Here is a 12,673-nt window from a genome sequence, read left to right as displayed (position 1 = left end):
ATGCAAGCGAGAGTACGACGGTCATAAAAACAGCCACCGGACAGCATGTGCTTGCTGGCGAGAAGTGCTAACGTCTGACGTTTCTACTATCGATTGGGACAGGAGATTGTACTGAGGCTTAAGCTAGAGGTATATCACCATTTTATTACTACAGCCCACCAGCTACGTCGTCGATTCGCATGAATGCTGGCGCGGGATTAGTGTTCCCGCTTATCACCAATCGATGATACGTCGTCGAACGATGCAATGTCATCATTATCAACGACTAAACCGCAACATCTAAACGTTGCAAGGGGAGGAAAAGAGTAACAAAGTCGATACACTTAAAAAAAACCCCCCATAGCCTATAGAAAAAAAACCGTGGATAAAGAAACACTTTTTGTTGGTCCATTGAATGAGTGAGTTGTTCTCTTGCGTTTCTCATGCTATAAGGCACTCGCGAACACCCGCCGGTAGCAATCAATTGAATGTTTACATCGCGTTTATTAACTTTAATAAAAAAGCGTCTCGGCACGGTTCATATTAATGAAAAATGTAAATTATTGCTCTAGCGTGCGTGTGGTGTGCGGTCGCAGTTGTACAAGAATGAAAAAAAAGGTGACTGTAGGCAGAAGGCGCAAGAGGAATAAGAATGGAATTTACTGAACAAAGAAAAAAAGGTTCATTGAGAGAAAAATATTCCAAGGACGGTTTGTTGAATTGTTTGTAGCATTTAAAATTCATTTGAAGTATTATTACTTATATTCTGAACTTAAGCCTATGGTTTTGAAGTCAGAAGTCTTCTACAACCAATACAACATTGTTTTACGATATAATCTTATGTTAACGGTACTTCAACTGAGATAGAACAGTCTTTTCACAGTCCTTACCGTTCACCCGTAGTGAGGACTGACTATCGAAAACTAGCATGATCTCAGAAGTTTGTTAAGCCAAGAAGATGTGATAAAGATATATCATAAAATGTTCATAGAACAATCAAATATTTTAACTAAACCTCTCTACTATTAAATATAATGTCTAGAACTACTACAAAGTGTGACAAATTTAGGGAAAGTAAAATGAATAGAAAAATTAAGGGTAGTCTAAGGGGTAGAGGCGACAGGGACGCTAGTATTCACACGGCAGGACCGCGGTACAATTCCCTTTAAGACCGTGTCTTAGTAGTGAGGACTGGCTATCAAGCTACATTTTATTAGCAAGTCTAGCAAACCATTCGATGGCAGATTATTAAACAGTAAATTATTTAACACTAGAACCACCACGATTCTGGCACGTACAGCTTATACTGCGGCCAGTCAAAGTTATTTTCATAATTTAGATTACATTTGAATGCTTTTTTAGAGTATGAAATCGTCCTCAATTAATAGACGTTCCATTGATTAATACATTAATTAGTCTCGTTAATATCATCGGGAAATTATTATTGTAATTTTACTTTAAATTTTCTTAAAACTTTGGCTGCCTTAAAAAAATATATAATTCGTTGATTACTGGTTAAAACGTCACGAATCAGCTATGGTCAACGTCGTACGTATATTTGTTTTAAATAGATTTACAGCAGTAATAACAATTCAGCTGATCGAAGCACGTTACGGAACCAAAACCTGAGTATCAACTTATAAAGTATTGGAAAAATTGTGTCGTAAGCATTCTTCGACCGAAGTCAGTTCTTAGCAACCTTTACAACGCAAGTAATCCACTGCAACTGGATACTGAAAGTACTGAAAGTTTCTGGCACAATTGTTTTAATGTTAAGCAATTTGAACAAATAATCCTTCAACACGATTGGTCTTGATAGAATTGCTCTGTTCTTTTTTTTTTGGCATTAAAAAAAGAGGTTTCTAATTTTAAATTTAAAAGAATTGTTGGATAGAAGTTCTTAAGATAGTTATAAATGTTTTAATAACACACAAATAATATGACTGAAAGGTACTGAAATGGAGCAAATTACTTGTCCGGTAGTTGTAGTGTTAAGGTAAATATTAATTTATTCTGCACCGTAATAAACATTAGGTTTAATAAATTTAAAATATTTTTTTCTTTATACTGTAACCGTTTCATTCTTTGGGATTTTTGGTACGCCATTTTTAAGTTTCTTAAATTTAAATTACTCACAGATGAATAAACAGTCAAGAGGGATAAAGTTCAGAAGGTGCTTATTTCCAATAATGTGTTTATAGAAGCATGAGACCGATATCACTAATATTTAAATTTAATTCACTTATTTATAGAAAGAAACAAATTTTAAATCACTAATATGTACAAGAACTGCTTGGTCTTGTAAATCAAAAAGGTTTTTATTTTTTTTTAATTTAACCAACGAGATCTTTAATCAAGCGATATTCAAATAAATGAGGCTCATCATTCAAGGTAGAAATAAAATAAATAATTTCTTAATTCGCTTCATGTTCGCTGCATGTGAATGCCTTATGCTCAATCGATAGTTTCCATTCCCGTGATCATTAGAAACGATCGCTACTGTTCTGTTCGAAAAGAAATCTTTAAACGGTGCTGGTTGCGTTTACACACACAAAAAACGGAATCCTATGCAGAAAACGGTTTTGGTCTGCACAGAAAAAACGGGCACTACATATCCAACCCAAAGCACAAACGCCACCCCGAGATCGTACGGCGCGTGACCGCGAGCTGGCCTGGTGGCGGTGGTGGTGGTAGGGTTTGGAGTGTGCAAGACGTGCACGACGGGCCCAGTGGAAATTTCCATCCGCCTTTTTGTCTCTGCACTGCGCTTCGTGGTCGTGCCGGGCCTGAGAGTCGAGCTTTTTTTGTTAGTGCAAGACGAGCAGCTATTTTATCTTTCCTCGTTTATATTTTGCCTTTGCTTCTGCTACTGCTACATGTGAACGTGTGCTTTGTGGATGTGCAGCCCTTACTTGATCTAGCCTACTCTAGCCTAGCCAGAGGGTGAATTTTTATATTACTTTTCCGATAGAGCCTTCCTGCACACTCGGAATCGGAATGATGGAAGAATATTATTTAATTCTACCAAAGAAAGAAGAAATCGGTTCAGTAGATTATGTGTGTGTGTGTGTGGAAAGGGAAATGAGGAAGGGGGGGTTGTAATCATGTTTTTGATAAGCTTAATTGCGTTGCACAGCTTTGACGCACCCTCGTCGATCGTGCAGCACCTTTGCCGCAGTAGCCAATCCTCGATCGTGTCTGAGAGCCGGCCCGAGCGAGACGAATAAACAACAAAGACCGGTGAACGAGATAGGGCACATCACTGTTAACTGTCAGTTTAAACAGCTGATTAGTTGCAACACGATCGATGCACCTCGTCCACCACACCATCCTTCCCGTTAATTGAACCACCCACAGGCCGAATGGGAACCGAAAAAATAATTTAAAAAGCACGGAAGACCGGAAAAATTTGAACGAATTTTTATCTTTCTAGGTCAGGCATCACGCACCGCTTACACACATACACACAACAAACGGAGTACGAGTTGGTGTGTAAAAAAGACCTTGAAGACTCCTGTCTGTTGAAGGACACCAGGAAAAAAGGGGCGCCACCAGTTAGGCTGTACCTGGTCAGTTCTTTGTGAAGATAATTAATAGGAATTTGTACGATAACTTTGATATGCCGCTAGGAAGAAAAAAAAGGGAACAAAACACATTTCCCCATTTCCCGAAGGTGACGACCTTTGCTGCTTACTGCCTTACTGCTTTATATGTGCACACACCACTCTGCCGATGCGTTCTAAGGTTCGCTTTCTATTGCTGTCCGTAGACACAGACCTCTGGGGTAGAACCTTTTTTGTCCCTTTGTGCTTTCGTTTATTCGCATACAAGAAAAATGGGTTTGACAGGTTGTTCCGATTGCACAAGAGCACGCGGTATTTCGACGCAGTGGAGTGTATGTGTGTGTGTGTGTGTACGCGTTGGTGGTTGATGCTCACTGTTTCTATGCGGCGATGTACGCACCGCAACACCATTCACGCGATATCACGAAAAACGCACGCAAACGCACACACACACACACTCACAGTGAAGCTAACACAAACGAAGTAGGTAGTAAGCGTGCGCACCGGGAAACAACGATACAAAGAGAGAAAGAGCGAGCGAGAGATGGCGCCCACCCTGTATGCGTATTTCTATCATAACAAAAGCTATTTACTTTGTTGGTTAGTTTAATATACAAAACACACTCACCCTATTTCGTATCCACAACACTTGGAACTGGAGTTTAAGTACTTGGCCGCCACAGAACGATGCACCGTCACAGGTCAGCACTACTAAAAACACCCCGGGGCAGAGAGTGTACGCACAGGTTTACTCGACTAGCGACCGAGAGCGAGAAGGAGCACGAGCGAGATGAAAGAAAGTAAGCGAATCTACGCAAGGGACAACCGTCGCCGGCAACGAACGAAATACGAATAATACAAACAGCGCGAAACGATGATGCGCGGTGCGAGCGGGCAACGCCGTGCCCGTTATGTTGCGCGATGCTACTATTAGGTGGGACGAAAAGTTATGCTGTTTCACTTCTGTCAGAACAGTCACGTGAGGTGCCTTCTTGAAGACTGAGATACGCCTCCTAGAAGCGGGACAGCAAAACAAGTGCATAAAACATGAACGTGGATAACATGTCCGGTTAGTAGCAATCACAGACCACGTTGAATTCATAGCACATACATACATTGGGGCGGCCCGGTGGTATAGGCGACAGCGTCGACGGTCTTCAAACGGCCGAACCGGGGTTCAAATCCCATCCGGACCGTCCCCCCGTGGTGAGGACTGAATACTCAACTACGTGGTATTGGCTGTCTAGTAAGCCATTCGATGGCCGGCATGGCCTTAGAGGTTGTAAAAACGACCCAGAGGCGCAAAATAGGGTTCGGCGATCCTCTGCGATTGCAAGCGATCTATTTGCATTGCTTACTTTTGGGGTTGGGTATTCCATGGATTTTCTATCATGTCGATTGTACACATGTTTTCAACGATGCGATTGCACAGAAAGCTTAAAATAAATGTTGACAGAAAATCTATATTCTATCCAAAATCAAGCAATGTAACAGGTCCATTAGAATTGCGCAGAATAATTTTCCGCGCTTAACTTTTTGTTCAACCCATAAGATTTCAATGCAATGTGTATGTGTGTAGCACATACAAATACGTTCTCATATTCTGTTCCCTACATTTATGAGGAAAAAATGTATAATAAACACCCCCTAGTAATCATATAAAAATGCAATAGTTTGTTCAGTTTTGTGTATTTATAAAGTTAACTTTAAATAGAAAAAATCATCCCTTGGCCCACATGTTCAGTTCGTAAAAACGCTCGAATTTTAAGACTGTACCAATATAATTTAAAACAAAAATATGTAAACAAAACAAAAAAATGTAATTTAAAACAAAAATAGTTAATTAAGTAGAATAATGCACAGAATGGTAAAAAAATAATACAATGCTTTGACTTCATCATCAATCAGCTGTTTCCAATGACGTCATAGAGCTCGCATGCCGAGACGATCGCTGATTGTTATGTTGCATGCCCCTCCACATAAAGTGTTGTGCAGCATAGGTATGTACTGTTGGGTGAATGTATGAGTGTGTTCTTTTGGCAACAATCTTGAGTGCAATGGGTTTTTTGTTTTGTTTTTGTGTGGAATATCTAAATATATCTTTTCTTTGCTATTTTTGTCTTTGTATGTCTCATAATTCCAGCACGTGAGAGCAAAAAAATAAATGAAAAATCTACCAACTGTTCTACTTAAAATGGTTATGTTATAGTTTAACGTAAAGAACTATTTAATTTAAACCATAATCCCATCCGTTAAGGAAAGTTCTCGAAGGGTTGTGCGGAAGCGTTACCGGGAGTTAGTGTGTTGCATCGGCGCGTAACGCACACGTAATGCAGGGTTCGTTTCTCAATAACATCAGGGAAGATTCCTATATTTTTATATGATGCAGAAGAATGTTTTTAAAAAATTATAAAGACAGGTAAAAATTCGATAAAAGTTCAACCATTAATAAAATCCATCTTATATATATAGAACTTCAAATAAGAAAAAAATCTATTACTTTGTCAAATACGTCGATTTATTGCATAAAATTGTACAAACTAATATAAATATTCGCTTATTACTATTTCCCATCTACAATTCCTTATTTTCCGGCGTTAAACATTCATATTTCACCCAAACCGTCTCCCATTCTGCAGCCAAATTTCGCTGCGGCAAACCGAGCAGCTGCTGTAGTGCGTTTACGTATACTCGCTTCTGCGCTACGAACAGCTTCTGGGATTGATTCTGTCCCGCTGCTTCGTCGTGTTCCGCTTGGAGTAGCGTTTGGAGTGCCCGTGTTTTTGCTCTGCAAATGCGCCCAGCGTAAGCATTTTGTTCTAGTCGTTTAATCTCGTTCGGTGTGCGATGCTCCGTCGAACGGTTAAAGCTACGGATCATTTTCTCGTTGTAGTTTAGCTCCACCTCAACTGTATTCTTTGCCTGGATCGCAGACAAGTGCTTTGGACGGCGTTGCAGTTGGTACGGATTGAATCGAATCTTCGTGTGGGAATGATGTTTTTGGGGCTCGGAACTCCTCTTGCTCGAGGATGATGATGATCCTCCCGATTCCGACGGTGAATCTTCGATGCTTCGATCCTCGTTGATGCTTGACGGAGATAAAGGAGGCGTCATTGCTGGTGCTTCTACCGATCCCGACAATTCATGTTGCTGATTCAACTGCTGTTGCTGTTCCAGCATAATTTCTTGTAGCCGATATGCGTAAAGCTGTTGAAACATCGTGTTGAACTCCAATAGACGAGTAGGAGAGGATGCTCGTTCAAATGCAGCGTGCTCGAAGGTGTTCTCCATCGCTGGATAGTTGTTATGCTGTCGCAAACAGTGCAGGTCCACTACTCTGCCCCACGTGAATTTCGATAAGATTCAGCGACACCAGATGTTACTATTGCAACGGTTCAAATCGTTATGATGAAGAACACTGCAAACCGCGTGGCTTATAAAGTACTTGAAAAGGTGTAACGTTTTTACCTATCCTTTGGGAAACAAATCAACGCAAGTATTTTTATTTTATTTTCACATGCAGGTAAAACACAAAATATACGCAAATATTACCTAATCATAAATTGGAACACCTATGTTAAAGGTAAAACTATAATTATAGGTGGTTAGATATTTATGCTGTCGCAAACAATGCGTAGTCCACTACCCTGCCCCACACGTCTTTAGTTTTGGATACTCCCAGTTAAAAAAGGTTTTTCAGGTGCAAAGATCTATGTTACAAAATTGTAAAATTAAACTGGTGACGCTTTAACAGGTAAGCACTGTATAGCGCCAATGGCAAGTTTGCGTTCAGGAGCTTGCATAGCACTGCCGGCAAGTTGTAACCAAGGGGTAATGTTGCAAGCAATTCGTTTGAGAATGTAGTACAGTTCGGGACTGTAGAATAGTTTTATCCATGTGGTTTTAAATTCAAAAAAACTTGATTGAATCGAGTAAGAATCTAGGCAAAGCAGAAATTTTATTTTATAACAAAACACTAAAATTTTGTTATGTTTGCTGACCCTTTTCTAATTAGTAAGGAAATCATACAGTGTCTGACAATAGATTAACACCATACAATAGCATAACGTAAAAATGAGATTCTAAAGCAAATTTTCAACGAATAGTCCTACGTTTTTCAGTTAAAGTAAGTTGAACATTTAACCAAGTATTTCCGGGATAAGACTAATCAGTAGGCGGAAATTCCTACTAAAAACGCATGTAAACACCCAGTTAAGAACAATCTCAACAATAAGGCACGTCCGTAATAATTATAATAAATAAATAAAATAATTTGAACATTTTGAAAACACGTTCCCATCGTTGCATAAATCTTGAAATCGATTCTTAGTCTCGTTTTGCCATCCGGATGATAATTGGCCAAAGCAAATACAACCATTCATCAATTATAAAACAATCATCAACTATCAAATCAAATAAAAAATCATGATAGTTTTCGCCATCACCTTTTTACTTTTTGCATCGCTTTTGAGAGTAACATTTTTTAGACCTTTAATTTTTAAGCAATCATTTAAGAACTTATGGACAAAACCAAATTTCTATAGATAGTTCAGATACTAATGAACAATCTGAAAAATTTTGAATTAAATTATACCAAGTACAAGTATCGACAGCAGCAGCTTCAAAGTCGGATACAAAAACGTCACACGAGGAAACTTCTGAAAAAATAATAAACTATGGAAAAACTTATTTTTCTAATCGAAAGTAAACTGAAAACAAGCTTCTTTCTCATTATTTTTTCAAACTATTGCTTTCACTAATTTTGACGTAGAAAAATCTACAATCAGTTGGCGAAAGTGTAAAAAAACCTCTTCTTTTTTTATCATTCAGGAATTTTTTGAAATTTTCCGTAACAAATAAAAATCATACAAATGAAATAACTAAAATTAACGTATAAATAAACAAGCTAGACCGTGTTGGTTTAAAAAAAAGTAATAATGAGACGTCCAAATGATTAAATAAAAAAAAATCAAATAAGTATGAAGAATGCCTATTTAATACTTTGGTCTCAAACAGTTGATCATTTTATAAAAAAAAAACAGCATGGCCGTAATGATTATAATTAATCAATTACTGAGTGATTTATTGTCTAACGTGTCCCTGTTTTCTTGACTAACGTGTTTTAGCTTTGTTTTATTCAGAATGGCAAAAAGATATTCAGAATATATTTCCTGATTGATACAATGGTATCATCCTTTTCCAAATATCTTCGTAAAAAATGTCACAAAAACCTATTTGAAAGGGCATGGCTAAGGCTAAAATGAAGCTAAGAAAACCAGGAATGATCAAGCCATCTTAATATTGCAGAGCTAAAAAATAATCCTAATATAAAAATTACATATAATTCCTCAACCTGATCCATTCCATGACACCAATTGCGTCAAAATAATTTAATTCCTACTATACGAAAGCCTATATACGAAAACGGATAAGCTAAACGAACACTTCACCATTTACCAAAACATTTATCGGGATCGAGTGTAAGCTTAGAATCGGTTAACTTTTTATTGATCGCTATCTGTTCTTTGGCCACACATTCATCAACTACGATCATTTTAAGCTACTGAACAACTTACGGGAAGGAATGATTCTCCCTCTGTTTCTCCGAAAACGTGCCTTTGTCTCTCCCTCATCGCACAATCGCCATTACTCTTTCTGCCGGGCGCTCGATTCTGGCTACCAACAAACACACACCGGCACGCACGTTTTACGCGAAACTGGCCCGCATTAATCCGCGGCTATGATGCCCACCGGCAATGACTCGACCATTGCCAGCTGCGCGCCGTACAGCCCAACAAGCCTCGACCGATCCGATGCAGATTAAAAAAAAAGCCTCTCTCTCTCACGCTCACCATCATACACGCTTGTGCAGCCTACTTCTGCCAATGCTTGGGACGCCTACTGCACGAGCCCAAAAAAAAAAACAGTGAGCCGGATCAGATCATCGCCTGAAAACACCGCCTGTCGTTCCCCCCCAACCCCTTCGAAGCCCACGAAGCCCACACGACTCTCGTGCGCAGGTGGGAGAAAAGCCCACGGAATTCTCCATACCTTTGTACCGGTGAGAGAGCAACGTTAGCCCAAACCGGTTCCCACGCACGGTGGCGCGCATGACATAGGCCGGCTAGGCTCAGAGGGCTCCAGACTCGCTGATCGGACTCTCGCTCTCTGTTGTGGTGCCGTAGCCAGCCCGTCGTGAGCACATTCCTCTGTCTAGATTCCACCAGGTTAAAGTGCTAGAGCCTGCCGTTTGCCCACAGCAGCCAACGCGTCAACGTGCCCGACTCTAGCCACCAGTAGTTGACCATCTGTCACTTTTCCGGACCAGATTCCGGAGTCCTTTTTACGAGCTAGCACAGCCTGAGTGAGGCCTTGCAACCGGACGAACTCCGCCCTAAGTCGCGGTCGCGGTGATTGTAGAAGCTGCTGTCTACGCGTGGTCTGTACGACCGCCGTCGTGCACAGTGCGCGTATGCGCGAACTCCTTGCAAAACCTGCCAGCCGGCCAGCTACAGTTGTGGAGCGTTAAGTGTTGCAGACTCGGTGTACCCCGGCTCACCATCATTCATCCGGTGCTTGTTTGCTCCCCCTCCCCCCGCGATCGACCCTACAGATGTGCGTGTGTGTGTTGTGTGTCTATTGGAGTTGGTTCGCTCTCCGCCGCCGCGCGTATATGCGCGTAAAGCGACATTTCTCCTAGACCGTTCCAGCGAGGCGGATGTGTTGTGTTTCGAGTCGCGAGTTGGTGCGTGTTCTTGCCCATTTCTTTCCACGTGGAATGTGAATCCGACGGTTGTTTTGCAAAATTTTGAAGCATCCGAAAACCTATCGACAAGAGCCGCAGACGACTCGCTCTGTTTGTGTGTGTGTGTGTGTGTGTGTGGTTCAATCGTCTCGGCTATTTGCAACACCGGAAACGGGTGGTACCATTGTTGTGCTTCTTCTGGAAGTGATTCCGCAGTTCGATCGAGTGAATTCAAATTAAGCGACAAGAACAATTCGTGTGTCTGTGTGTGCACCTTGTGTACATGTGCCGTGATTCAAGTGCTCCCATTAACGGTCAGCTCCGGTGTGAAGTGTCTCGACCGTACGTAATCTCGGCATACAAACAACAAGTGTCCAAAAAAGATATCCACCTTGAGTGTATGTTTGAATAAGCCCGTATGCTTTCGTATGTGTGTGTGTGTGTGTGTGTCTGTGTTTATATCCCAAGGGTGAACAACATTCTCGCAGCATTTATCGCGGCCGGTTCCGCCCAATAATTTCAGTAAACCTTTCGATTCACCTGTCCTCGATTCCCCGCGCGGTCCACACAGCTCACGAGCCTCAGCGAGATAGATCGAACCGGAAGGCTTGTGTGAAGCGTTGCTGCTGCCCCGGGTGTGAGTGTACGCGTGTGCTTTTGTGAAGCGTTGTGAGTAGCGTGTCTAGAATTTCCTGTTCCAACGGGGCGAGGAAAGCAAAAACATTACAGCATGTTGACCCTATCGCACAGTGGAGATGATCTGGCCAAGTCGCTGGGTGCGCTGACCATCTCGCGCACGCCTCGCGATCAGTTTTCGGACAAGGTAGGTACCATTGGGGAGATGTTGGGGAGTTTCAAAAGCTATGCATTAAAATCTTCTTTCGACTAGACCCCAACTAAAGACCGTAAAGCTGTCAAAACTGCCCCTAACAGTATCTTCCATCATACAAGTGCGATCTAGCTGATCTGATCTCATATCTCCGGTATGTCACATCACTGACTCGCAATTATGATTGATACGCCCGGAGGGATGCTGATGATCGCCATCATCAAGTGCGACCAGCTTACTGTCATCACCCACTTTTTGAGCTATTTTTGTTTTGTTTGCCTTCCACACCCTCCTAATCGAGACAGTGATCTCATAGAAGCATTGAGCGCACAGTTATTATCGCGCCAATGATGCTGTTGATGCCGAGCTGCCAGTGCTAGAGCGCGCCGGCTCCTAATTAATCGGGAGCCAGCAGCGTCTCGGCGATTTTGTCAACTTCCTCACCAAAGATAATGAACCTACCGGGCCACGGCGTTTGTAAACAACAACAAACCCACCTACACGAACCACAAACAAGCATCTTCTGCTGCGCGGGACCGAAGATGCTCACCTCACAATGGCGGAGGGGACAATTAGTAGCGATCACGGCATGCACCACCAACTCCATGTGCGTTTGTTGTGGCACTCGACCCGGTTTATTAGATATGCGCACGTTCCGGATCGTTGCAGCATGGGACGACCACGTTATCGTAGCGATCGGACGGAGGCCTGGGACGTACGGACGGCTGCGACTAACAATTTGAATGCAACCCAACGATTCGCTGCCGCTTTTACCAGCACTAATTGTCGTTGTATTCCGCATATGGACAAATGTGGTGTGGCAAATATTTCGCCCGACGCTCGAACTCGGCCACACAAACATCCAAGCACCGGGTCCGGAACAGGGGGTTGAATACAATTTTTGTGCACACATGACGTCATATGTCTGAGCTAGTCCCAATGTCTCACAGTGGCAGACATTTTTTCGCCATTTTTGTTTAGGTTCATAAATATTTTTAACGCACGCTGGGTGACATTCTGCTCGCCAGTGAGGCACGTTTCGTTCTCAGGGTCGGACTACCTCAGGGACTTCCGCAAAATTTTGTCTCAACTCAAAATCGCCAACCGATACGCAACGTTCATGAAGATATTTCTCTGAAGACATGGTGTCATTTTGTGTGTCTTTTTTTTTTTGTTTGCTATGGCCACATACAAATCGACACTCATTTATCAGCGATTTCCCCGGGCGGGCCTCTTTAACGTCTTGCGTGCACAATTTTGCGGTCGATCAATCGTATTTGCGCGACCCGCCACAGCAACAACTGCTGGGTGACGGAACTCGTTACCGATTTTGATCTACGACGGCCCGTCATTCTGGAAGCGAAGGAAGGTCTCGCTGGAGGGAGAAACCAAAAAGACACACACACACACACACTTTTGCGGAACATGTTTTAATGGAAGAAATAATTATCGCACAAGACATTCCGGAGGTTGCTGTTACACTTATCACTATCATTTTCACTGTCAATCACCATCACACGGCGGGTCGCGGAGGTGAGATAATTTTGCTGCGCTAGT

The 12,673-nt window shown here is 42.0% G+C and overlaps 2 protein-coding genes across 2 annotated transcripts in view; both read left to right on the top strand.

Annotated features, from left to right (window-relative positions):
• The window catches only part of LOC126562617 (peroxisomal targeting signal 2 receptor), a 491,929-nt gene that overhangs the window by 70,157 nt on the left and 409,099 nt on the right, over positions 1-12,673 (top strand). The window lies entirely within an intron of this gene.
• The window catches only part of LOC126561858 (four and a half LIM domains protein 2), a 108,785-nt gene continuing 107,145 nt past the window's right edge, over positions 11,034-12,673 (top strand). Inside the window, exon 1 of the mRNA XM_050218205.1 lies at positions 11,034-11,110. The gene's annotated coding sequence lies outside the window, so the exon portion shown is untranslated. The remainder of the gene's footprint in view (positions 11,111-12,673) is intronic.

The sequence above is a fragment of the Anopheles maculipalpis genome, chromosome 3RL (assembly GCF_943734695.1).
Source record: "Anopheles maculipalpis chromosome 3RL, idAnoMacuDA_375_x, whole genome shotgun sequence".
Lineage (NCBI taxonomy): Eukaryota > Metazoa > Arthropoda > Insecta > Diptera > Culicidae > Anopheles > Anopheles maculipalpis.
The sequence above is the reverse complement of the archived record's forward strand: the minus strand, read 5'-3'. Positions and strand labels throughout refer to the sequence as shown.